The 25,087-nt window shown below is 40.5% G+C and overlaps 1 protein-coding gene and 1 long non-coding RNA gene across 7 annotated transcripts in view; one reads left to right on the top strand and one right to left on the bottom strand.

Annotated features, from left to right (window-relative positions):
* Window positions 1-25,087, bottom strand: part of LNX1 (ligand of numb-protein X 1) — a 254,018-nt gene that overhangs the window by 212,182 nt on the left and 16,749 nt on the right. The window lies entirely within an intron of this gene.
* LOC103104841 (uncharacterized) lies at window positions 1,738-24,809 on the top strand. The gene is made up of 3 exons (XR_468956.3): window positions 1,738-1,796; window positions 23,248-23,662; window positions 24,544-24,809. It is a non-coding gene; the product is annotated as an uncharacterized LOC103104841 (long non-coding RNA).

Consider the following 25,087-nt stretch of genomic DNA (forward strand, 5'->3'; position numbering starts at 1 on the left):
ATACCCAATGAAATTGTGCTTTGACTGCAGGAAGGGTGGATGGAGGGGAGGGAGGGAAATAATGTGATTATTGTAACCAAGGAATAATGTTCTAACTTGACTAAATAAACTAAATCAAATGAAGGGAAAAAAAAGAAAAGTAGAGAAAAAAGAAGAGGTGGAATGCAAACTTCTTTAAGTAGAGCCTCAAGACACTGTTACTTGTTTCCCCATCCCAGGATATGCTTGGAGCATACTGAAATATTTAGGTGGATTCAGAGGTTTTTTCTAATAATGCAATTTGCAATCCATCTGTGCCCCCCTTTTCTAAGAGCTTCTTGTTCAAGTTCTTCCAAAAGTTTCCCACAAGGCACCCACCCAATGTGAGAGACCTTTCTCACTTTCTCTCAACATCAAGAGGGCTCCTACCAATGGTCCACACTGATTGTTCATCCACCTATCATCCTTCACTCATGCCACATGACCAGCCCATTTTCTCCTTCTCTGATGCAATTCCTTCGTGACATCTTTTAATCCTGTTCTTCAGAGTTCCGGGTTAGGTGCTTGCTATAGCCCATTCACACCAACCACATCCATTTCCTTTGCTTGCTATGATGCTCAGTTTTGATTCTTCACATATAATAGTGTTCAATGTCTTGTTGCTATATAGCAACATCAGTAAAATAGCAATATTTAAAAGATGAGCTTGTCTTACATGGGAATATTAATATTTTTTTAAACCCCTACCTTCCGTCTTGGTATCAATACTGTGTAGGGCTAGGCAATAATGGTTAAGTGACTTGCCCAGGGTAACACAGCTGGGAAGTGTCTGAGGCCAGATTTGAACCTAGGACCTTCCGTATCTAGGTCTGGCTCTCAATCCACTGAACTACCCAGCTGCCCCAGGAATATTAATATTAATAAAAATGTTTTGCCGGTTTTCAAAAGTAGTCCAGCTTTCTCTTCTTTTCAACTCCAGGTTCAACTCATTGTCCATTTGTACAGTCTTTCTCAGAAATATGTCATGATGAGCAAGCTTGATAAAGTGCCGATCCAAATGCATATTCAAATCTGGCTAAGAGCTAACTTTCATTCATTTGGTCTTTCTTCTATGTATGGACAAACCAAAATCCTTTTGAGTTTGTTATAAAGCAATTCTATGGTCCTTGATAAAGTCAGAATGATAATATTTGCAAATAGGAACATTTGGAGAACTTTACCACCCACATTGAGTCCCTGCCTTAACTTTGTCTCTGTGCTATATCTCCTCTATCACAAAGTTGAATATCTTATTAAAAATGATTTTTACTTATATTATTTATATTTTTAATTTTAATTTTTATAATTTACACAATAAAATCCATATTAATTAATAAAATTAAAATTTTTAATTTTACTTTTAAGTGTCTTTGGCAAACAATCATGCGTTTCCTTGTTTTATGTCTTGACTCTTGCTATGAGAGTCACTAAATAGGATTGGTTTCTCTTCCATCTTCCAAGAAATCATAAATGAATGGTTTTGAAATATGGATGGCAGATTATGTTGTGGTAAAAGAGTCTGTAAGTCAGTAAATCAAATGCTTTTAATGATCAACAAGCAATAAACACCATGGGAAGATCATATTCTCTATGTCTTTTGGTTAATTGTGAAATGGTAAAGGTGTGGTCCATTGTTAAATATCACTTGGAATGTCTGTTTGTTCCCTACTCTATTCTCCTTGGGATGTCCTAAAGGCTCTCATAAAGATTCTTAATGATGCAAGGGATGGCGAGTTGTTATTGATGTGCTCTCAGTCACTTTTTCCAGTATTAATAATGTTAGACAATTTTTTTCTCACATATTTGGTAGCCCTCCTCCTTAAATATAGGTACCTTAACTCCCTCAAAACCTTATTGCTTCCAGCATGGAATATGTGTGTATGTATACACATACACATGTGTATGTATCTACATTTATCATATAGTCCAAAGTGTCTGCTTTTCCTTTTTTATTCCCTGTAGTGCCATTTATTCCTCAACTATAAGTACATCTGGGATCTTGAGGTTAGGGTCCAAGCATAGTGGTTTCACTGCCCTTGATATACAGAAGTTTGTTAAAATGATTTCTGCAAATGTTTCCCATTTTTCTTCTGTTTCGTGTGGTTCTTCCCCTTTCATCCTTGAAGACCTTGGGATGGCTTTGCTTAGCTGGATATTTGGGCAAACTTTCTTTAAACTAGCTTTACCCTCCACTGCTATTCTTTTTATGGGATGTTGCAGCTCATAATCATCCATCATTCTAGGACAATGGCGGTGCTTAATAAATGCTTATGGATCAGATTAATTCAGAAATCGCGGCCAATAATTCATTTTCTTCTTGAGACCCTCACAGCTAACAGCAGGATTCTTTCCATTGGGAATTGGCAGGAATCTGCTCATTACCAAAGGCAGAAGAGAAGCAAGCTTCTTATTGCCTAGAAAAGATGGGAAGCCCAGAATTCCTAACTGAGGAGCTAACACACTAGTAGTAGTGACCAAGATACTTCCAGCTGTCCCCTGGGTTCTTCTGGTCTTAGTTCTGCCACTTCACTAGGTTTCAATTTTCTCATTTATAAAATGGTTGAGTTGATCTAGGTGGCTTCTAAGGTCCTCATGAGTCTATGCTATATGACTCAAAGTATACAGAAAGAGTTTCATGTGCTCTCAGGTTCAAGGGAGCTACAAGATACAGACTGTCGTTGAGGAGAATTTTTTACTGTAAATGTGTTAAGAGTTAAATAAAAAAAAAAAAACCCAAACCTCCTGGTTCTTGGTTTCCATAGAGTTTATTACTATTCGAAATAGAGAGCATAGAGGGAGATTATCCCTATTCTAATCTCGCCAGCTAAGCAACCCACGTGGGGCTCCACCTCAGGGCTCTCAGGCAGCCTCCTGCAAAGCGTCAGTCCAAGGGAATAGCGAGAGCGCACCCCCTCATACTCCCTCCTTTAGTCTTTCTTTTAGCCCGGATCGGTAACCTTTAGTTCCGGGTCATGTCCCTAGGACGCTTCGCCTGTCTGGGACCTATGTTTGGAGCATCCACGTGACGTTCAGTCACGCAGCGCAGGGACGCAGGTCAGATGACCCTAGGGGAGTGGGTTCCCTTTACACAAAATGCCAAGCTGAGGAGTTTGCATTTTATCTTAAAGACCGTAGGGAAACCATGAAGCTTCTTGGGCAAGGAGAGAATATTACTTCGGCAGCTGTGCGGAGGAAGGATTGGAGCGACGGATCAATTAGGCAGCTCAATTAAGAGGTGATTGCAGTAGTTCGAGAGAGATGCCATTCCGAAAGTCTCATTCTCACATCCTTCGCTTTGGGGATCATAAGATGGAGACGTGATTCCGTAGGACATCTTACCCTCTATTTATGCCACCAGCTAGAATCTTCTCCCGAAGAGAAAACTTAATTTGGGGCTGAGTGTCTCAGTTGATGACTTCTCTAGAGGCTAAGAAATGGAAAACTCAGAAACACAGCTGGGGAAGCGCTTGAATCCAGATCCACACCGACTGAAATCAAGCAACCTTTCATCTTCCCAGCTCCTAACATGGATGCAGCACTCTATGTCAGAATTTGTAGAAAAGTGACAAAGTTTAAAACGTCCCCACTGATTGAGAGGAGGGACCTCCTTGACTTCCGCCCAGCCATGTTATCTTTATGTGTACATGTAGATATCCGTTTTAGGAAGCCAAAGCTTCAAAAAAAGAAGTCAGGAAATCACGATGCAACCATGTTCCATAAACAAACCTATGAAAGTCCTGTTTACCTCCTCACAGTTTATGGTACCAAGAGCAGACTCTTGAACGGGAATGGAAAGTCGGTACTGGACAAACTGTACCCAAAGGACTATACTCACTTTGCCTCCTGCTTGAAGTCCGAGAATCTGCTAATGTGACTCTAGGGCCACGAAAACAAAGTAGCGTGGACCAACTTGCCACTAATAATACCGCCCAACAAAGATTGGTCTTTAATGTTATTTTTTTCTAAATCCTTTACCCAGCCAGAGAATAGACTTTCCTTGATCCCGACAAATAGTCTCTGCCATGATGGGACATACTAAAGGAAGACTTGGGACTTGAAAACGACAATGCATAGAAAGAATTAAGGAAGTCTGCATGGAGAAATATTGTTGGTGGCATGATGTAGAGCCCATTGACAATAAACACATAAAGGACTTTTCTAAGATAACAACAGTCCAGACCCCTTGCTCTCCGAGACTCTGAGGGAGGGTCTGTTTGTGCAGGTGGCCTAAGCCTAGGAGAACAAAAATCATAAACATCAATTTAATCACCCTGTTTCCATCTGTTTTGTCATGCTAATGGAATTGCTTCAATTAGGCACTGTCTATTGAGGCTTCTTATAGAAAAGAAAGGATGCAGCTTTGCTTCTACACACACACACACTCTTTCTATGTCATTCTAAAAGTGGTCCTGAACACATTTTGCAGAGACACCAAAACAAAAATGCTGTTTTTATTTAAGCAAAATAACATTTTTTTTTTAATAAACTGAGGTCAGCTATAGTTTTTATCTGTTGGGAAGATATGAGACATGTGAATGCCAGGGGCACCTAGCTTAGAAATAGGAGGCTTCAAGTCTGGATTCAGACACCCTTTAGCTGTATGACACTGGGCAAGTCACTTAATCCCAACTGCCTAGCACTTAGAGCTTTTCTATTTTGGAAATGATATTTAGTATTGATCCTAAGACAGAAGGCGAGGGTTTAAACAAAGTGTGACCGCTAAAGCTCTGGACCACAGGCTTCAGTTGGCTGCAGAAGTCCAAGGGTCGGACTCTGTGCCTCACCTGCTTAACTGTGATATCTTTTAACGGTTGTGGCTGGTGTTTATAGAGGGAAGGGGAGGAAAGGCGAGCAAATGAGTCTTTATTATGCACCTATTGAGTTCTAGGCACCATGCTAAGGACATGACAGATTTCCAGTTTTTCTTCCCCAAAGCCATGTGAATATAGGCTTCAAGACTTGTAAAGTGCTTGACATACTCTCATGTGATTCTAATAAAAACTTTGGATTGCTGTTGTCATTGAAATCATTTTGGTTCTAATTCTTTTTTTTTAAACCCTTCCCTTCTGTCCTAGAATTAATGCTATATATTGATTCCAAGGCAGTAGAGCAGGTAGTGGTAGGCAATATGGGTTAAGTGACTTGCCTAGGGTCACACTGCTAGGAAATGTCTGAGGTGGTTCTAATTCTTCATAACTTTATTTGGTGATTTCTTGGTAAAGATACTGGAGATCACTTTATAGGTGAAGAAACTGAAGCAAACAAGAGTTAAGTGACTTGGCCTGGGTCATACAGCTAGTAAGTGACTGAGGTGGTATCTGAACTCAGGCCTTTCCAGTTCCAGTCCTGGTGCTCTATCTATCTGGTGCACCATTTAGCTGCCTCAAAATTTTGGGAGATAGGTGCTGTGTTATTCTTTCCATTTTCCAGGATGAGGCTAAGGCTCTGGGGGACCAAGTGATCTGCCAGGGGTTATAGAGCCAGTAAGTGTCAGAGGTAGGATTCTATGGCCCAGATCCTTCTGACTCCTAAGTTCAGCACATCGTGCCCCAAGTCTCTAATATATATATATATATCTACCATACTTCTATTAAAGGATACTGTATTAACAGTTATACAGAAGACTCCAGCCATCTTTTCATTCAATTAATCAGTCAATTGAACATTTATCACATGCCATTGCTATGCTGAGTTTGGAGATTCAAAGACAAAAAAAGAAAAGAAACAGTCCCTTCCCTCAAATAATTCACACGATCCACAGTATACAGCCCATCATCAATCACAGAGTAGCTTCTTATAAATGGTCACTGGAAGGGGCAGCCAGAAAGCACAGAAGATAGAAAGCCAGGCCTAGAGTTGGGAAGACCAGGGTAAAAATCTGACTTTAGATGCTTTCTAGCTGGGTGACCCTGGGCAAGTCACTTAACAAAGAACTGATACTAAAAAAGAAAATAGGGGTTTAAAAAAAGAAAGAAATTATTATTGAATAAATGAATAGATGGATGAATGAATAACAACAGGTGACATTTGTATGCTGATTTTTAAGGCTTGCAAAAGTACTTTGTATTCACCTATCTAGCTATCATAATAATGGGGGTGGGGCAGCTAGGTGGCTCAAGGGATTGAGAGCCAGGCAGGATTCAAATCTGACTTCAGACACTTCCCAGCTGTGTGACCCTGGGCAAGTCACTTAACCATCATTGCCTAGCCCTTACCACTCTTCTGCCTTGGAACCAATACACAGTATTGATACCAAGGTGGAAGGTAGGGGTTTAAAATAATAATAATAATAATAATAATAATAATAATAATAATAATAATAATAATAATAATAGCTAACGTTACATAGCACTTATATGCAAGGCATTGTGCTAAGCCTCTTACAATTATTACCTTATTTGTTCCTCACAAAAGCCCTGGGAGGTGGCTTTTATTATTTCCCCCATTTTGTAGTTGAAGAAGCTGAGGCAAATAGAGTTTGTGACTTGCCTACGGTTACATAGCTAGTAAGCACTGGAGTACAGATTTGAGTTCAAATTTTCCTGATGCCTCTATCTATCTATCTATCTATCTATCTATCTATCTATCTATCTATCTATCTGTCTGTCTGTCTGTCTGTTTGTTTATCTCTCTTTCTGTCTGTCTTTCTATCTATATATCTGTCTGTCTGTCTATCTAGTATTTATCTAGTGTCTACGTCTAGCATCAATCTACCTCTCTAGTTTCTATCAACCTATCACCATATTTGAATGAATGTAGACTGACCTATAAGAAAATCCTTCTGGTACTTCAGTTATTAAATCCTTCTCAACAGGCCATGAAAAGGAACCTTTTTTTTTTTTAGAGGAAACAGGGTTATAAAGATGTTTCAGTGAAACTGGGGTATGAACCTCTTCAGAATTAAAGAGATAGAAATGAAGTAGGAACAGTGATGGATCAGGAGTCAGAAGAACTGGGTTCAAATCCCTGCTCAGCCACTTACTTATCTATGTGACCTTGAGCAAGTCAATTTAACTTATCCAGGCATTAGTTTTTTCACCTATAAATGGAGAGATTGAATTTGAAGGCCTCTGAGGTTCCTTCCAGCTCTAAATCAATAACCCTATACTCACTTTCCAGAAAAAAGTGCTAATTTCTTCATGAGAAAATGTCTCTCTTCTGCTCTGTTGAAGTATCTAAATACTTTCTGACCAAACTCATGACATTGTAGTTACCTGCCTATAGGCAACTGGTAATGCCTCAGATAGATTGCTAGGCCAGGAGTCAAGAAGACTTGAGTTCCATTTTGGCCTCAGACACTTAGCAGTATGTGACTGTGGACAAGTCACTTAACTGCTTTTTGCCTCAGTTTCTTCAATTGCAAAGTGGGAATAATAACACCCAACTAATAGGGTTTGTGAGGATCAAATGAGGCAATGATTGTAAAGGCTTAGCACAGTGCCTGGCACACAGTAGGTGCTTTATAAATGCCTAGTCCCTTGCCCTTCCCTTTGTAATCAGAAAGGATTTTTTTTTTAAGTTCAGAGCTGACATGGTCATAAGGATGGAAGATAGGAATGATCCTGGGAGCAAGAAGAAAGCTTCACTATCTCTATTTTTTAAATGTCATGAAATCTTTGTATAAATCACATCCAAGCATGCTCATATTCCACATTATGTAGACTTCTGAGCCCCCCCACAAAAATTGTCTCTCAGGTCCTTGGGGAGTCAAGGTTCATTTTGAAGTCATCACCAGAATTTAAACCAACTGTCCCAATCCATGATATTTTCTTCCAACATGCTGCCCTTATCTCATTAGATTTTCTTAAAATAATATTTGCAATTTTTGTATATTTTTAAGGATTGGAAGAAAAACAAAATTATGGCATCTATTCAGGAAATACATATGTATAACACAAGCTCTTAAAGCTAACTGTTGGTTGAGAAGGCTGGTGTTTATAATCCAACTTTCATCAGAGCAATTAAGTTTCTGAGAACATCCATTGACTTTCCAATGAGTGGATGGATTAGAAAATACGGACAATTTTCAAAATGCTGGCTTTGCATTTTAATGCCCCGGTGTGGTAGCTCTGAACAGTGAGACACTGTTGGAGCACACTGGTCCACTCATCACATGTAAAATATGTTGACTTGACAAATGTGTGGAGACTGCAATCTCCCTTGTTTTCCTCTTCCCTCCCCCAAAACGGTGAGCAATGGACCATTATCTTTGATTCTGACATCTGAAGAAGGGATCTGAATGCCAGGAAGGAAGTTTTCCAAATTTGTATAAAAATAAAATACTCTTATTACAACAGGATACAGTAACGAAAACAAAGGAGGAGGCTCACGAGAGAGGAAAGCTTAAACTATAAACGAAAAATACTTTTGGGAAAAACAAAATGTCTTTAACAAAATAAAACTACTTATTTTTCCTGGGAAAATGTAGTTTTATGGGGAACACTATATAAATTTGTGAAATAAGCATGCAGTAACTGTTACCTTCTGGGGTTCTATATGCCTGTCTTTGTTGTGGGACTTTGAAGTCTTACCTTCAAGACAGCCAAGAGATTTCTTCTTATTTTTTCTAAGAAGTAAAATATTATTCTATTGGGTGGGAATTTTAATTAGTTTCTCTCAGCAGAGAGAAAAGAGTTTTGCAAGAAAGGTGGGAGAGACTTGTCCTTTTGTGACTCAGGGGTTAGGGAAAATATTTAGTGCCAGTAGTTGGCCATGAAGAGCTTGAGCAACTCATCAGATCCCTCTGGGAACTTGGGGCTGAGATTGAAAGTTTCAACATGGGGTACAAAATGTCATCATTTGGAACAAAGTACATGGGCCTGAAGACCTCTTATGTTTTAGGTCCTTTGAAGTTGGCCAATGTTGGCTAGACAGAAGTGTGGCCTAATCTTATGCTAGACGAGTGAACAGGAGATGAGGAAGAACTTGGCTCTAGGACAAATGAAGATGGGACTGGAGGAATACTCATGCACTTCAGATCATCATCTTCATCTTCTTCATCATCATCATCATCTTCTTCTTCTTCTTCTTTTCTTCTTCTGCTTCTCCTCCTCCTCCTCTTCCTCTTCCTCCTCTCCCTCCTTATCTCTGTCTCTCTGACCGTCTCTCTATGTCTCTGTCTCTCTCTTCCATAAAAAGAAGCTGGACTACGTTATTTCAAAATTCTCTCCTAGTATTAAATCTTCTGTTTCTCCAATCATGCTTCTTCTTCTTCCCTTACCCTCTATTGAATCAATACTGTGTATTGGTTCTAAGGCAGAAGAGTAGACTTGCCCAGAGTCACACAGCTAGGAAGTATCTGAGGCTAGGTTTGAACCCAGGACCTCCTGTCTCTGAGTTTGGCTCTCAATCCACTGAGCTACCCAGCTACCCAGCTGCCCCCTCAGATGTACCTGTTCTATTTTGGTCAATAGTATTGTGCCTTGGGGAATGATCATAAGGTTAGAGTAGAACTAATGATTTCAGTATAAGAAAATATTTCTTTCATGCCTATTATATGCCAGGTGCAGAGGATACAGAGAAAAATATGGCACAAACTTTGAGGTTGGGAGCTTACAATCTCATGGGAACAGATAAGTAGAGGAAGCCATTTAGTCAAATAATTGTGATACAAGGGAAAGTGAGGCAAGTGCCAAGGGGAGGTCCAGGTGAAGTTTCATGACAAATTTGCCCAATCTAAATTAAATCATATGATGTGCTATATTTCTGTTGAGGGCATTATCATTCTTATAGACAATGATTCACAAAATCTTTGACTCTTTCCTCTCCTTCACCCCTATATGGCTAAGTCTAGTTGTTTCTACCTTCATGACATCTCTCAAATCCACCCCCTCCACTCAGATCACCACCAAACTCATTCAGTCATCACCTCTCTCTTTGACTATTATGACATTAGTTTCCTTGGTTTCCTTTTTTCTCTCCAATTTGGTATCCTTGTTTGGTTTCCTTGTTTCTCTCCAATCTAGGTGGTACAATGGCTAGAACAGCTTGGAGTCAAGAAGACCTGAGTTCAAATTTGAAACTAACTGTGTGATCCTTGGACAATCACTTAACCTTTGTTTGCCTCAGGTTCCTTATCAACGCTATCTCTAGACTAGAATTCAAACTTCTCAGCTCAGCATTTCAAGCTTTTCAATCTGGCTATTGCCTACCTAAAAGATTAATAACATACCTTGTTAAATATTATTCCCTTTCACACAACCTCTAGTCTGGGAATAGTAATCAAATTAATAGTGCCATTGCTACAGGAAAGGGTGTAGAACAATCAACCAGCTTATGACTCCACTTCTCTGGTCACCATTACTCTATATGTACTGATTCTCTTTCCTTATGCTCCACCTCCTTAGAACGTAAACTCCTTTTGCATTTCCCTCTCCAGCTCTTCGCCTAGTGCCTGGTACAGAGTAAAAACTCAATAAATGTTTTTTCCTTCATTCAATGTGTTGAGTATGAGATGAAAGCTGAGTTATTTTCATTAATATTTCTCTTTGAGATTTGGAATACTTTTCCAGTTTGCTTGCTCCGATAAATATCATTCATTTATTAAATAATTAGTAATTAAACATGTACTTAATGGATAATTTAAAACTATTTGTCCTATTCTTAAATGCGGTTTTAAAATTATGTCTAAAGTAATGGGATATATCCCTAATTTTATAATAGACGTCAGTGAGAAAATGTGTCTCAAGTTGTGATGATTTGTTGCAACCAGCTTTTTAGTGAACCTCCATTTTTCTGAGTGAGGTACCAATGTAAAGTTCTAACTTGAACTGTCCGGAAGCACCTCTTGTTAAGGAAACACCAACTGTTCTTTGTACTTAAGATGAACATGTTTGTGTATTTCTGTATATACACACATGCCGCCGTATATGTAATAAGTAGACATTTGTCGCTTCATGGCTAGGGGTAGTTTATAAATATGGAAGCTAGTTAATACAAAGAAAATGTATTCTTCTCAGTAAGAGGCCTGTTGTTTCCTTTTCACTGTGAATAGTCAAACAGAGAAGCCAAACCCTTCATCAGCTGATTGTGAGCCAAAGAAAGCCCTGAGGTGTCACAGAGGATTCAGAGAAAAGCTTCATTATTGTTGAACCTAAAGACTAGAGCATTTCATTTACTTCTGAAATCTAATAGAAAGCATGCCAACAACCCACATCCACCACATATTTGAAATATAAATGGAATTTTGGGGCCCAACAATGATGGAATAAGAAGAGTATTTTCCAGTGTAACTGAGGGGGAAATGTACACGGAGTATTAAACAGAAACCCAGGTTCAAACCATAAATTTCTAAATGCTCACTGGGATAAGCAAACCTAGTTTTGAAAATAATTATGCCATTAATAGATGGACAAATTAAAGAGCCTTGGACAGAAGTGAAGAGTTCTTATCTAAATATATGGCACAATCTTTTTTTACTAAAGTAACCCTTAGTCTATACAGCACTAAGAATTTATTTCTAGAGAATTTACTTATGATGGAGTTTTAAAAGAAGATATTTAGTATTATTTTAAAAACTCTTACCTTCTGTCTTAGAATCAATACTATATATTGATTCCAAGGAAGAAGAACAGTGAGGGCTAGGCAATGGAGGTTGTGACTGGCCTAGGAGTCACACAGCTAAGAAGTATCTGAGGCCATATTTGAACCCAGTACTTACTGTCTCCAGGCCAGGCTCTCAATTCACTGAGCCACCTGGTTGCTCCTGAAAGATATTTATTATGAATTGCTAGACTTTTCCTCCTTTTCTAGGGTATTTACTAGTTATGGAAAGAATGGAACTCTTTGAAACTAATCCCTTGGAAGCATGTAGGAATGGCTTAAGGCTTGGTTAGCTGGTCTAGGTCATTGCCAGATCATCTAGTCTGGTTCAGAAGAAAGGCTAGGGCTGGCGGGAGGTGGGCAGAAAAGCATCATGATGAGGTAGAGGGAATTGATTAGGCATTTTCTACAAAGGCATATTAAGGCCTGGTCAGAGACCCAGAAAGGATGGGTTAGGTTGGCTTATATATAAAGATGGTGGACCTTCAGTAAAGTAATTGTTGACATTTATTTGCCTCAGTTTAAAATTCTTCATATGAGCTATATCTGGCCTCTTCCAGTGGACCAGGCTTCAGGTGACCACTTTGGATCCTGAAGGGTCAGTCATGCCAGGGCTATTTTGGCTAGGCTTCCTATCTTTGGGATGAGACAGATTCTCCAGAAAACATTATTCCAAATTGTTTTCCAGAATAGTAAAATTAATTTAAAGCTCTACTAACAGTTTACAATTGGACCTGCCTTCTCATAGTCCCTCCAACATTGGCCGATTCCATCTTTTGTCTTCTTTGATAGTTTGATGGATCATCACTTGCCAAGGACACCATAGAAGGGATTTTTGGTCAGATGTGGCTTGGACTAAATGTGTTCGGAAGTCCTATCTATCCCAGTGTAGTGTATTGTAATAGAAAGAAATTAGGAATTGGAAGATCTGGGTTTGGAGCCTAGCTTTGGTACTTACCATCTTCCTTTAGAGATGTATGAAGATGGGAGCTATTTTTGCCTTTCATTGTCCTTATTCTTCCCTCTTTCCCTAATATTAGCACTATGCCTAATATATAGCAAATACTTAATAAATAAATACTTGTTGATTTGGCCATCTGAATGATGTTGGTTGAGCAAACCACTTTATCTTGTCAGACCTTAAGTTTCCTTATGTGCAAAATGATTGTGCTTGATGACCTCTTGGGTTCCTCCTAGATCTAATTATCCAGTCCTCCTCAGATTCTGATTCTTCAAAGATTCTGAAGTGTGCCTCCTTAATGAGCCCCATACCTTCTTCACTGGCCTTCCCTCCCTCTGATTTTGCTATGGTGCTTTGGAGAAAGTTAGTTGAAAGTACCTAGTTGGAAGAGCAAGTGCCTTGGTTGAATTGGACTCCTGGGATATCATCTGTTCAATCCCTAAAACAGATGACCCAACAATAGGACTGTGTGTTGTACTTGGGAGGTTGACAATGGTGGATCTCTTGAGCTCAGTTCTGAGTTGTAAAAGGGCTAAACTTAATTAGGCATCTACCCTATAGCTGGCACCAATATGGTAGGCCCCCAGGAATTCACCACTAGGGTGCTTAAGGTGGTGTAAACTGATCTGGGTCAGAAATGGAGAAGCTCAGAGCTTCCATGCCAATTACCAGTTAGATTGAGCCTATGAATGGCTGCTTTACTTTCATCCTGGGCAAGATAGGAAGACCTAGTCTCAAAAAAAAAAATGGCATGTACCAACAAACACAAGCGAGTAAAGATTGTCTATGGCGGGTGACATCATTAAAGATGTAACATTTTTTTTTTTGCTACAGGAAGCTTTCAGGTAGGGCTGAAAATGAAATTTAATTAGAAGCACGGCAGATGTTCGCCCCTAGCCGAAGCACAAATAGTTGTCATAAGGTACATATGATCTGTTTTCAGGGAAGAATCTAGCAATGAGACAAAGAAGTATAAGAGCTGTGTATGATAAGAGCTAACTTAGATCCCATTTGCCCTTGATATAGCTCATCCCTGGAGAACCCACATTCAGAAAAACAGAGACAGAATCCAAAGCAAGGTTTGATTTCAGGGCATTAAAAACAAAACCTCTCATAAAACCTTCCAAATGGCCTGTCTGCAATAAGGCTGCCAGCTACAGAAGGCTCTGCCCTCCCCATGGGCTGGCTTGCATAAGACAGTGCAATTTGTCATATTTAAGAAGAGAGAAAGTAGATGGAGCAACAGGATTCAAACTAGGCAGACAGAAAGGGCCCAGGCCTGAAGAAAGGAGGAAAAACCACTAACATGAAAGAAGCAATTGTTTGTTCAGCCTCCAAGGTAATGTGGAGAGAGGGCCAGATCGAAGGATCTTTCCAATAAATGCCACCTAGTCAATATCCAATGTTTTTTTTTTTTAAACCTTTACCTTCTACCTTATAGTCAATAACATATATTGGTTTCAAGGCAGAAGAGCCAGAAGGGCTGGGCAATGGGGGTTAAGTGGCTTGCCCAGGGTCACACAGCTGGAAAGTGTCTGAGACTAGATTTGAACCCAAGACCTCCTGTCTTCAAGCCTGGCTCTCTATCTATTGAGCCATCTAGATGCCTCCTAGTTTGAATTGATTTGAATATCAACCTCATGAAGTAAGTATCCCCATTTTTAAGTAGATGAGGACACTGAGATTCAGATACATATGGTCACATAGCTAGTAAGTAACTTAGGAATGATTTGAATCCAGATCTTTCAGACTTTGACTCTAGCCACTATATCATATTGCCTTTATAATAATAATAATTATTCACAGTTCTATAGAATTTCAAATTAAAAAATACTTTGGTAATACATGGCTTATGAATATTATAAAAACCCCAACCCCACCTTGAATTCAGATATCTCCTTTGCCTCACATTGAATTAGAAAAGTGATCACTGAACTAGCAACTATTATGAAAGTGAGGATTAGCTTGACAACCTGTCTTTTCTCAACATTGAATAGAAAGTTATAAAGAGGATGTCGAGACCCACTTATAATTCCTCTTTCTGAGATACCTCTTCCCACATGGCCAAAATACTCCAATCAAACTGTGCTAATTGTTAGTGCAAGACTGCAACTCGCAGAGAGAAGCATGGGAAGAAGCAGTCTATCAATTACGGAGCAAGTATTTGCAAAGCACCTACTATGTGCCAGGTGCTCTGCTAGGTTTTGGAGACATAAGTACAAAGAATGAAATAATCACTGCCAGTGAGGAGTCTCAATTCTCAGAAAGATGGATAATATTATGGAAGCAAGGAAGAGGGGGTGGGGGGAAGATCAGCTGGTATCCCCCTGTTCTGCCTTTCTCACTATAATGGACAGAAGAACAATATGGAAGGGAAAGGGATAGGAGATGAGCATTTATATTGTACCTACTATACGTCCAAAATGGTACTAAATGCTTTAAAAATATCACCTCATTTTATCTTTACAACCACCCTGTGACATATTATCCCCATTTTACAACTGAGGAAACAAAGGCAAACAGAGGATAGGTGACTTGCACAGAGTCATTCAGCTAGGAAATGTCTACGTCCAGAATGGAACTCAGGTCTTCCTGACTCCAGACCTAGCGGTCCATCCACTGTACCACCCAGATGCCTCAGTACAGGTAATAGAGATAAGCAATGTGGGTTATTGTTGTTGATGATGATGGGTCATTTAAGTAATGTCCACTCTTCATGACGCCATTTCAGACTTTCTTGGCAAAGATACTAGAGTGGTTTACCATTTTCTTCTCCAGTTCATTTTACAATAAGGAAACTCAGACCAACAGAATTAAGTGACTTGCCCAAGGTCACACAGTCAGTAAGTGCCCAGTGTACCACCTAGCTGTCCCTAAAGTGGTGGGAGGGAAAATTATTATTATGGAGAATGATTCCAAGCACTCTCCACCTAGTTTAGCCAAGAGATTCCTCTATTGGCCACTGAATTGGAATTAAAGGACCACTTTACATTGTCTTGCCTGACCTCACACCAAGCTGGGATGGAAGTCACTTGTCTTCCCTGTAAAAGGGAGAAGGTTTTGGGGATGGATTGAATTGGACCAGCATCAGTAGGTTGACTAGGGGTTGAAAGGCTAACAGACACTCTGACCAGGACAGAGCCTGGTCTGAGATCACACACAGACCACTCAGTGGAATGGGAAAGTGGGTTTAATTAAATAGAATAGGTTAGAAGGGTATGGGATAACCCTAAAGCTGATTTTCTAACCAACACCCCAGGATCTAAGGTTTCTTCACAGAGCTTCTTCAGAGGGTTGTTCTACACCAATCCTCTCCTCACTTCCTAAAAAAATCCCCATCCCTGTTCTTGATAAGCTACAACTACCCCCCCCCCCCCCCGACAGTCTGTGTAAGTCTGATAGAGCCCAGAGAAGGTCCTGGAGCCAAAAAGGACCTAGAGCTGATCTCACAATCACCGCAGACAGCACACAAGACAGCAGGTAGGACAGGAACACGGATAGGATCAGCCACTAAGGAGAAACAGTCACATCCTCCACATACCTCCAGAGAGACTGCTAACCCCCCGATTCCAGTCTAACCCTTCCTTCAAAGTTCCAGAATCTTTCCTGCTGGTCCCTCGCCACTCTCCTTTGCAAACTTACACACTTTCCTCCTTAACTTTTCCTTATAACATCCCTTATTCTTTAGTCTATGACTGTATAGTCCTGTGGAGCAGTGAGACAAATGGGCTGTCAGCAGATTTTATGACTGGGCACAATTTGGTTGATGCCCCTTTTACTGCCTTACTCCAAAAACCTCACCACTGTCCTCACGAGTCTTCCATGGCTCTCTGCAACTCATAGGGTCACTCTTCCTCCCCTGAAACTTCTCTTTGGCAGGGGCTCCTTTGCAGCTCCATCCACTTCCAAAAAAGTCAGAAAATTAAAGAACGAGACAAAGGGTGGCAGCTATGTGGCACAGTGGAATGTCACACCTGGAATCTGGAGGTCCTGGGTTCAAATCCAACCTCAGACACTTCCTAACTGGGTGACCCTGGGCAAGTCACTTAATCTCAGTTGCCTAGCCTTTGCCCTTCTGTCCTAGAGTTGTTACTAAGACAGAAAGTAAGAGTAAAAAAAAAAAGAGACAAAGATAGTGAAATCTGACATTTCCACATCTCTCCAATACTTGCAAAGCACCTTAAATGTATGACCTCCTCTGACTCTCCCAACAAGGCTGTGAGGTAGATACAATCAATTGCTCTATTTTACAGATGAGGAAATGGAACTTTGGAAGGCTTGAGTGACTTGCCTAGGATCACACAACTTATTGTCAGAGGTAGGATTTGAATTCAGACCCTCTTGACTCTAAAGCAAGGACAGCACTGGATGTTACACCACGTTGGCTCTCATAGAGAAACACATTCTGTTGTTTCCAGTCATACAAACTATTGTGCAGACTATCCATTTTCACAGGCTAGGCGGGGTTAGGTTGGGTTCGTGTTTTGACTGGGACCTCTTGAGGGTCACTGGGATGTGGCTTTCTCCTGAGATAATGTTTAGACAAAGGAGGAGAGATGTTTTGCTAGGGAGATGAAAACTAAGGTTATTACATAACAGTCTTAATAGGATTTGGCTGGAAGAGCTGTAATCATAATCCCCTGGTGTGGGCCAAAGGAGGCCCAAGTCTGGCCCCAATCTAGTAGTAAGAAGATTTAGGTAGGAGTCAATGGTTCTGCCACAATCCTGTGGGACTTCAGCGAAGCAGTCGATCCTGCCTGGGTCTTGGTTTCTTCATCTCCAAAACGATTACACTGAAATAATATTTACAAACTGGTTCCTGGGGGGTTTGAGAGAAATGGCCAGAATTCTAGAGAAACCATCGGCACCTTCAGGAGAAAACTGCCCAAGAAATGCAATTGATTTCTCTGGTGAATTACTGACACAGAAAGCCAGGGATAATGGAGACTGGCTTTGACGTCAGATGGCCCTGCGATCAAGGTCTGCTTTGGGCATATGCTAGTTGGGTGATGACTTCTCAAGGCTATAAGTTATAGATGAATTGCTGATCTGCATTGGTGGAGGGGATCTCCACACTGAAAGGTCCTCATATAGATAATAAACACAATAACTCCCATTTATATAGCTTATATAGCTAACAGAAGTCACATGATTATCTCAATAGATGTAGAAAAAGCCTTCAACAAAATACAACACTCATTTTTCTTGAAAACACCAGAAAGCATTGGAATAAATGGGTCAGTCCTTGAAATAATAAGTGGTATCTATCTAAAACTATCAGCAAGTATCATGTGCAATGGGGACAAACTAGAAGCCTTCCCAATAAGATCAGGAGTGAAACAAGGATGCCCATTATCACCTCTACTATTTGACATTGTACTAGAAACACTAGCAATTAGAGAAGAAAAAGAAATTGAAGGTATTAAAATAGGTAATGAGGAGACCAAGCTGTCACTTTCCAGATGATATGATGGTCTACTTAGAGAGTCAACTAAAAAATTAGTTGAAATAATGAACAACTTTAGCAAAGTTGCAGGATACAAAATATATAGTTTCCACATATTAGCAAACTTCATCCTTACACCACCACTATAAGAAAGATTTTATTATTATCTCCATTTTACAGAAGAGGAAACTAAGGCTAAGAGAGGCTCATGACTTGCCCAGGATCATGCTGGTCCTCAATGACATCTCAGGTCTTTATGACTTCAAATCCAGAGGTCTATCTTCTATATTCTATGAGAATACCTGCAAAGCACTTGGCATGGTGCTATATGAATATGAATATTATTATTATTAATTGAATAAACTTATTAAGTACCTACTATGTTAAACCCCAGGCATATAAAAAGAGGCAGGAAGACAGTCCTTGATCTCAAGAAGCTTATAATATAATGGAGGAGAGAACATGCAAGCTATATCTAGGATTAACTGGAAATAATTAGCAGAGGGAAGGCATAGGATTTAAGAGGAGTTAGAGAAGGTTTCCTATAGAAGATGGGATTTTAGTTAGGACTTAAAAGAAGCCAGGCAGGTCAGGAATCAGAGTGGAGGAGGGAAAATGTTCCAAGAATGGGGAACAGCCAGAGAAAATGCCCAGGGCTGAGAGATGGGATGTCTTGTTTGGGAGGAGTAAAAATAGACTCAAATCCAGGACTTCAATCCCCAGAAATTCTTGCTCCACTTCCCCAGAATGCCCTCTAATCTCACTGAATTCTCACCTGGGCCGAGAGCGAGATGGGGTATTTAAACCTGGTTGTGAATAGGCTCGGGCTCTTTTGGACTTCCGTTTTGGAGCAGACCCGTCTGTTTCATGATGTGAGGTTATCTTGTCTAGGCCTCTCTGGCCTAGGCATGTGCTTTCTTATTCCGTATTTTCTTTAATCCTTAACCTTTAATAAACCTCATAAAAATATAATACTCCTTGCAGAGAGAAACTAATTTCTACCTGCCTCAGTATCCCCAAAATTTTAATCTTTACAGAGGCCCGTGTTACTAGATCAAAGAGTATGTGTCAGGAGTAAGGGGTTAAGAAGACTGCACAGGTAGGAGGGGGAAAAGTTATGAAGGGCTCAGTGCCAAACAGATGATTTTGTATTTGCTCCTAGAGACAGTAGGAAGCCACTGGAATTCATTGAGTGGGGGACGGGGGCAAGGGGATGTAAGTGACATGATCAGATCTGAGATTCAGGAAAGTCACTTTAGTGGCTGAATGAAGGATGGGAGTGGGGAAGAACTGGTGAAAAAGTAGATGGAGAAAATCTGGCCTCAGAAGCTTCCTAACTGTTGGCCCTGGGCAAGTCACTTAACCTTTGTCTGCCTCAGTTTCTGGATCTGTAAAATGATGCTGTTGTGAGAATTAAATGAGATATTTGTAAAGTGCTTAGCATGGTACCTGGCTTAAGGTGTTAAATAAATGCTTGATCCCTTCTCTTAACAGAAAAAACTAACAAATATGGGATTTTATGGTATATTCCAGTTCATTTATCATCAAGGATACAGTGTTAATTGAATTTAAATATGTTTTATAACTTTTTTTGCTTATATATACATATTTGTATGTGTATATGTACTTGTAGAAAGTATATTTTGCCTAACTATAGCTATGTAGATTATCTATGGTCCTAAATATTTACTAACTGGGCAGAAAAGCGCTGTGTGGTCTGATGCACGACTGACGATTAGATGCATGGGTTCCATCTCCTAATTCCTTAGGTGACCTTGGGCCGGTCAGTGAGAATCCCTGTGTTCCTCTTTTCTCTATTTGTGTAATGGGATACTCATTTTTTTTATTGGTCAGAGCCCTGAAAGCAATAACCCTGGACAATGTCTGATATTTGGAGTTGGAATCGAAAGATGGAGAGACCTTACATCTAGTTGTTTGTGTATGTGTATGTGTGCATGAGAATGCTGGGGAGGAGATGGTAAAGGGGATTTGGGGAGTGGAGAAAAGGGTCTTGAATCTCACATCTTTTATTAGCATGAGGGGAGAGGAAATATCATCATTTCCCCCAGTATCTTATTTATTTATTAAGGGCCTCCTTGTGTGTGGTCCAGTGGAAGTCACTGAACTGCGTGATATGCTCTCTGCTGTCTCTGAGCAGATAAGGGCAAAAGAGGATCATTGATTTAGAGCTGAAATGCGCCTTACAGGTCTTCTATTTTTATTTCCCTATTTTTCCAGATAAGGAAACTGAGACCAGAGGGGCAGATCTGGGATTTAAACTCAGGTCCTCTAACTCCCAATACAGTGTTCTTGCCACTAGACATCCTTTCCCTCTTCACTCTCCCCATCATTTAGTAAAGTGGCTCAGAGAAGACAATGAACAGGAAAAAGCACAATTAGAGAATGATAACTTTTAGGTAAGGAAACTTTGTGGATGAAAATAGGCATTATTGCTCCAGTTCTCCCCCCCCTCCCCTTTTTAAAAAACCTTTATTTTCTTAGAATAAATACTGTATTTTGGTTCCAAGGCAGAAGAGTGGTAAGGGCTAGGCAATGGGGGTCAAGTGACTTGTCCAGGGTCACACAGCTAGAAAGTACCTGAGGCCAGATTTGAACCCAGGATTTCCTGTCTTTTGGCCTGGCTCTCAATCCACTGAGCCACCAGGCTGCTCCCTATCCCAGGTCTTGAAGAGTGTTTCTCTAATGTCAAAGGCAGCTTTCATTCTAACTGAACTCAAGCAACAATTCACTTTAGTCACTGGAAAAATTATCCATTGCAGGCAGCAAACTACTCATTTTATATAGATGCTTTCGTTTCTCCACTCTTGGACTTTTTCTGTACATGGCAGCTGGATGGCTGGGTGGATAGAGCATGAGATTTGGAGTCAGAGGACAAGAGTTCAAATCTTGTCTCCTACAGTTTTTTTTTCCCTACCTCTCTTATTACTAGTTTTGTGATTCTCTTTTAGAGTCCTTCCAGGAGGGCTCTTCACCTTTACAAAGGCTCCTCCCCTCCTCCTAGGGCCAGACATCTTTTCACATTGGCCCTGGAGGCTTCACATATTTCCATCTTGGTGTTGCTGTTCAAATCCTGTCTCAAATGCTAGCTAACTGTATGACCCTGGTATATCACTTAACCTAACTGCCTCAATTTCATCTTCTGTAAAGTGGGGATAATAATAGAACATGTCTATTTGGGTTGTTGGTGAGGTTAAAACGATAATATATGTATAAAATAAGTTTGAAATGATGGCAAACCACTACAGTATCTTTGCCAAGAGAACTCCAAATGGAGTTTTGAAGAGTTGGACAAGAATGAAATGACTGATCAACAACAAATACACACACACACACACACACACACACACACACACACACGCAAAAATCCAATCCAAAAATATTTCTTAAATGCCTCCTATTCTCAGCACTTTGCTAAGAAATGGGATATAATTAAGAAAAAGACAGACAATCCCTGCCCTCGAGGAGTTACAACCCAGTGGAGGGGGAAACACACAAAAGGAGGTAGGAAAGCAGGAAAAGGGATATCTGCCACAGGGGGTGACTTGTTCCTGGTATTGAAATCAGGCAGAGCAGCAGATGCGGAGTGAGCTGGAGTACAGTTTCTGCTCTCTATAATATATATCTTCTAAGCATCTAGGCAAACATAATGGGTAGAATGCTAAACCTGCAGTAAGGAAGATCTGGGTTCAAATCTGACTTTAGATACTTCCCAGTTATAGACTTGGGCAAGCCCCAGTTTCTTCATATATAAAACGGGAATATTTGCTTGTTGGCTCTGGGAGAGGGAAGGAAAAGGGGAGGAAAGGAAAATGAATCATGTAATATATGGAAAAATATTTAAAAATAAATTAAAAATAAAATAAAATGGGGCTAATAATAGCAACTATCTCCTAAGGTTGTCATGCAGATAAAATGAGATATTTGTAAACTGCTTTATAAACTTTATAGCACTGTCTAAATGATAACTACTGTTAATTTGTTTGAATTCTAAAACATCTCACCTCTATCCTGTCATTGCCAATGAGCAAACCAACAAAATGATATCCCTTATTTTCAAGAACAAACTCAGGCCCTATTTGGTCCATAGTAGCTCAGTAGAAAAGGCACAGGATTTGGAAATGGAGGTCAGATAGCAGCTCTGCTACTTCCGTACAACCCCTGTGATCTTGGACAACCAGTTAACCTCGATGAACCTCAAATGCTTTATCTGTGAACTGAATGGGTTGCCCTGACCTCCAGTCCCTTTCCAACACCAAATCTCTCCTTTTTATCTCCCCCCATCCCTAATAAGATGTCTCACCTCACCTTATCTGGGCCACTCCTTTGTTCTTCTCACACTCTTCTTTCTATCAAATTTAGTTGTGGAGGTTTCCCCTCAAGCATCCAAAGGCAGTGTCCTCCAGAGGTGAAGAGCAGAGATTGGAGCAATAGTTGGCTTGTCTCAAACACAAAAGTTTTTTGGTTTAAAGTATTGCCTCTGCCCTCTCTCTTTCCTCTCCCCGCTGAGGAGTAGTTAGAATAAAGTTCCTAAGGAGAAAAGCTGGTTATGAGTATCAATACAAAGATGGTCACCAGCATCAAATTAGAATTCAGTGGCCTTCCTGGTCATAGATGGCACTGTGGTGAGGTTCATAGAAAGGGTAAGCCCTTGTCATCCTGGGAATGACTGAACAAATTGTGGTGTGATGGAATACTATTGTGCTATAAGGAATGATTAACTGCTTGATTTCAGAAAAAGCTACAAAGACTTACATGAACTGATGCAGAGTGAAATAAACAGAACCACGGCAACACAGTACAGCAGTAGTGTAGAATGATCAACTGTGATACTTAGCTACTCTCAGCAATGCAATGATCCAGGACAATTCTGAGGGACTTAAGACAAAGAATGCTAGCCACCTCCAGAGAAGGAACTGGAGTTGAAATATATATGAAAGCATACAATTTTTCACATTTATTTGTGTTGTTATTGGGGGGGGGCGAGATTGGTTTTATATGAGTAGTCTCATAAAACAATGAACAATATGGGAAGTATGTTTTGCTTGTGAACACATGAATAACTCAGATAAAATTGCTTATCATCTTAAGGAGGGGGGGAGAGAAAGGAGGGAAGGAGACAATTTGGAACTTATAATTTCAGAAAAAATCTGGGAAATTATTGTTACATGTAATTGGGAAAATAAAATATCTTTAAAAAAAGAAGAAATGGTAGCCCTTGCCATTGCATTGGGGAAGCTGATGTTTTGTTTTCTCAAAACAGTGGTTGTCAAGCTTCTTCAGTCCAGATACCACAATGGCTCAACCAAAAACCTTGTGGACCATGTGGCATATCTGCCCACTCATCAGGAATCAGTGAGACACTGAAGGAAGTTGGAAGGTGTATTTAGGAGAAAGAAGAAATAAGGGCTCTATAGGGGAAACCCAGGAGCTGGGATCCTGGAAGAAGTCCTTCCACAAAGAGGGTGCCCAAGGCAGATGTTTCTTTTCTGTGCAAACTCATCTCATTCTGCTTGAGGGTTTGTACCACAAAGGGATCCATACAAGCTAACATGAGCTTACATCCAAGGACTATGACATGATTACAAAAGTGACATGGGAAATGAAAGAGGTTGGACTATGGACCAAGAAACAAACAAAAAGACAGTGATGATAACAATCAACCGTTCACCTGAAAGGTAACTCTGACCATGTACCTTAAAAGTTGTGAACCTCAGTTTCTTTTTTTTTTGTGAAATGAGGACAATATTCCCCAGGGCAGCTAGATAGCACAATGGATAGAGCATGAGAACTGGGCCAGGAAGACATTGGTTCAAATCTGGCTTTAAACACTTCCTGGCCATGTAACCCTGGGCAAATCACTTAACTTTAATTCTCTATCCCTTATTGCTCTTCTGTCTTGATACTGGTGAAAAGTAAAGGTTTAAAAAAATTAAAAAGATCTTACCTTAGAGGATGATACAAAGACCAATTGAAAGACTGGATGTAAAAGTGCTTTGTATACTTTAAGACAAATATAGCCATAAACTAACATTGGCAGCTAGGTGGTTACAATGGATAAAGTGCCAGACTTGATGTCAGGATGCCCTAAAATTCAAATCCAGCCTCAGACACTTACTTGCTATGTGATCCTGGGGAAGTCACTTAACCCTGCTTGCCTCAGTTTCTGCAGCCGTTATAGGAGAAGAAAATGGCAAACCACCTAAGGATCTTTGCCAAGAAAACTCCAAATGGGGGTTACTGAAACAACTGAACAAATCATTATTGTTGTTATTAAAATAAATATTTTTTCATTGATATTGTTTACCCTTCCTAACATAGCCCTGTGGACCAGAGCCTTCCCCTTCCCCTCCAATAGGTTCAACGCCTGGCTCTCGGGCTTTTTCTCCATCCCAGCTTCTGCCTCTTATCTCTGAGGTCCTTGGCTTGCTTGAATCACATGGCATCTTCTGCTATGGACATCTCTCCCCACACCCTGCAGTGGTCATTGGAAGCTTCTTAGACCCCTGTGCCTAACCTCATTTAATGAGCCTCTCCCACTTCTCTCCATGCTCCACAGAAGGCTGATGTCTGAAACCTCTGGGCTCATCTCTGAAGAGGGAAGAGAAGAAATCACGGGTGCAACTCAGCTGAGCATCTCCTGCCTCACTCTCTTCAGAAGGTTCCCGAGCCAAGGGAAGCATTAGGAAGAGCAATATCTAGCGTCCTGCCTCTCTGTGTGCCCTGGAGTCAGGGCCCAGGGCTTTGGGAGGAAGTTGGAAACAGACTGGGAAATAAAGGCATGCTTTCATCTGGTAACTGCATGGGGATGCCTGTAGTGTATGTAGTGAGGGGGTGGGTTGGAGCAAACAGAGCTGTGTCTCTTTCCTTCTGACATCAAACAGCCAGTTCAGTTCTGGCCCAGCTCCCAGGGTAAGAGGACAGAGTGTGTAGGAGAGGGGAGGTGAACCAGAGGTTGATTCCAGCCTGGAGTGGGTCCAGTTGGGAGGAGTTTGGAAACCAGAGTCAGTTGGAAAATCATCCAAAGGGTTAGAAAGTGCCCTAGGAGGTTCCACAGGGTGCTGGGACCTGGGAACACTGGACCTCTTGGGGTCATTGGGTTC

Source organism: Monodelphis domestica, chromosome 6 (genome assembly GCF_027887165.1).
Source record: "Monodelphis domestica isolate mMonDom1 chromosome 6, mMonDom1.pri, whole genome shotgun sequence".
Taxonomy (NCBI): domain Eukaryota; kingdom Metazoa; phylum Chordata; class Mammalia; order Didelphimorphia; family Didelphidae; genus Monodelphis; species Monodelphis domestica.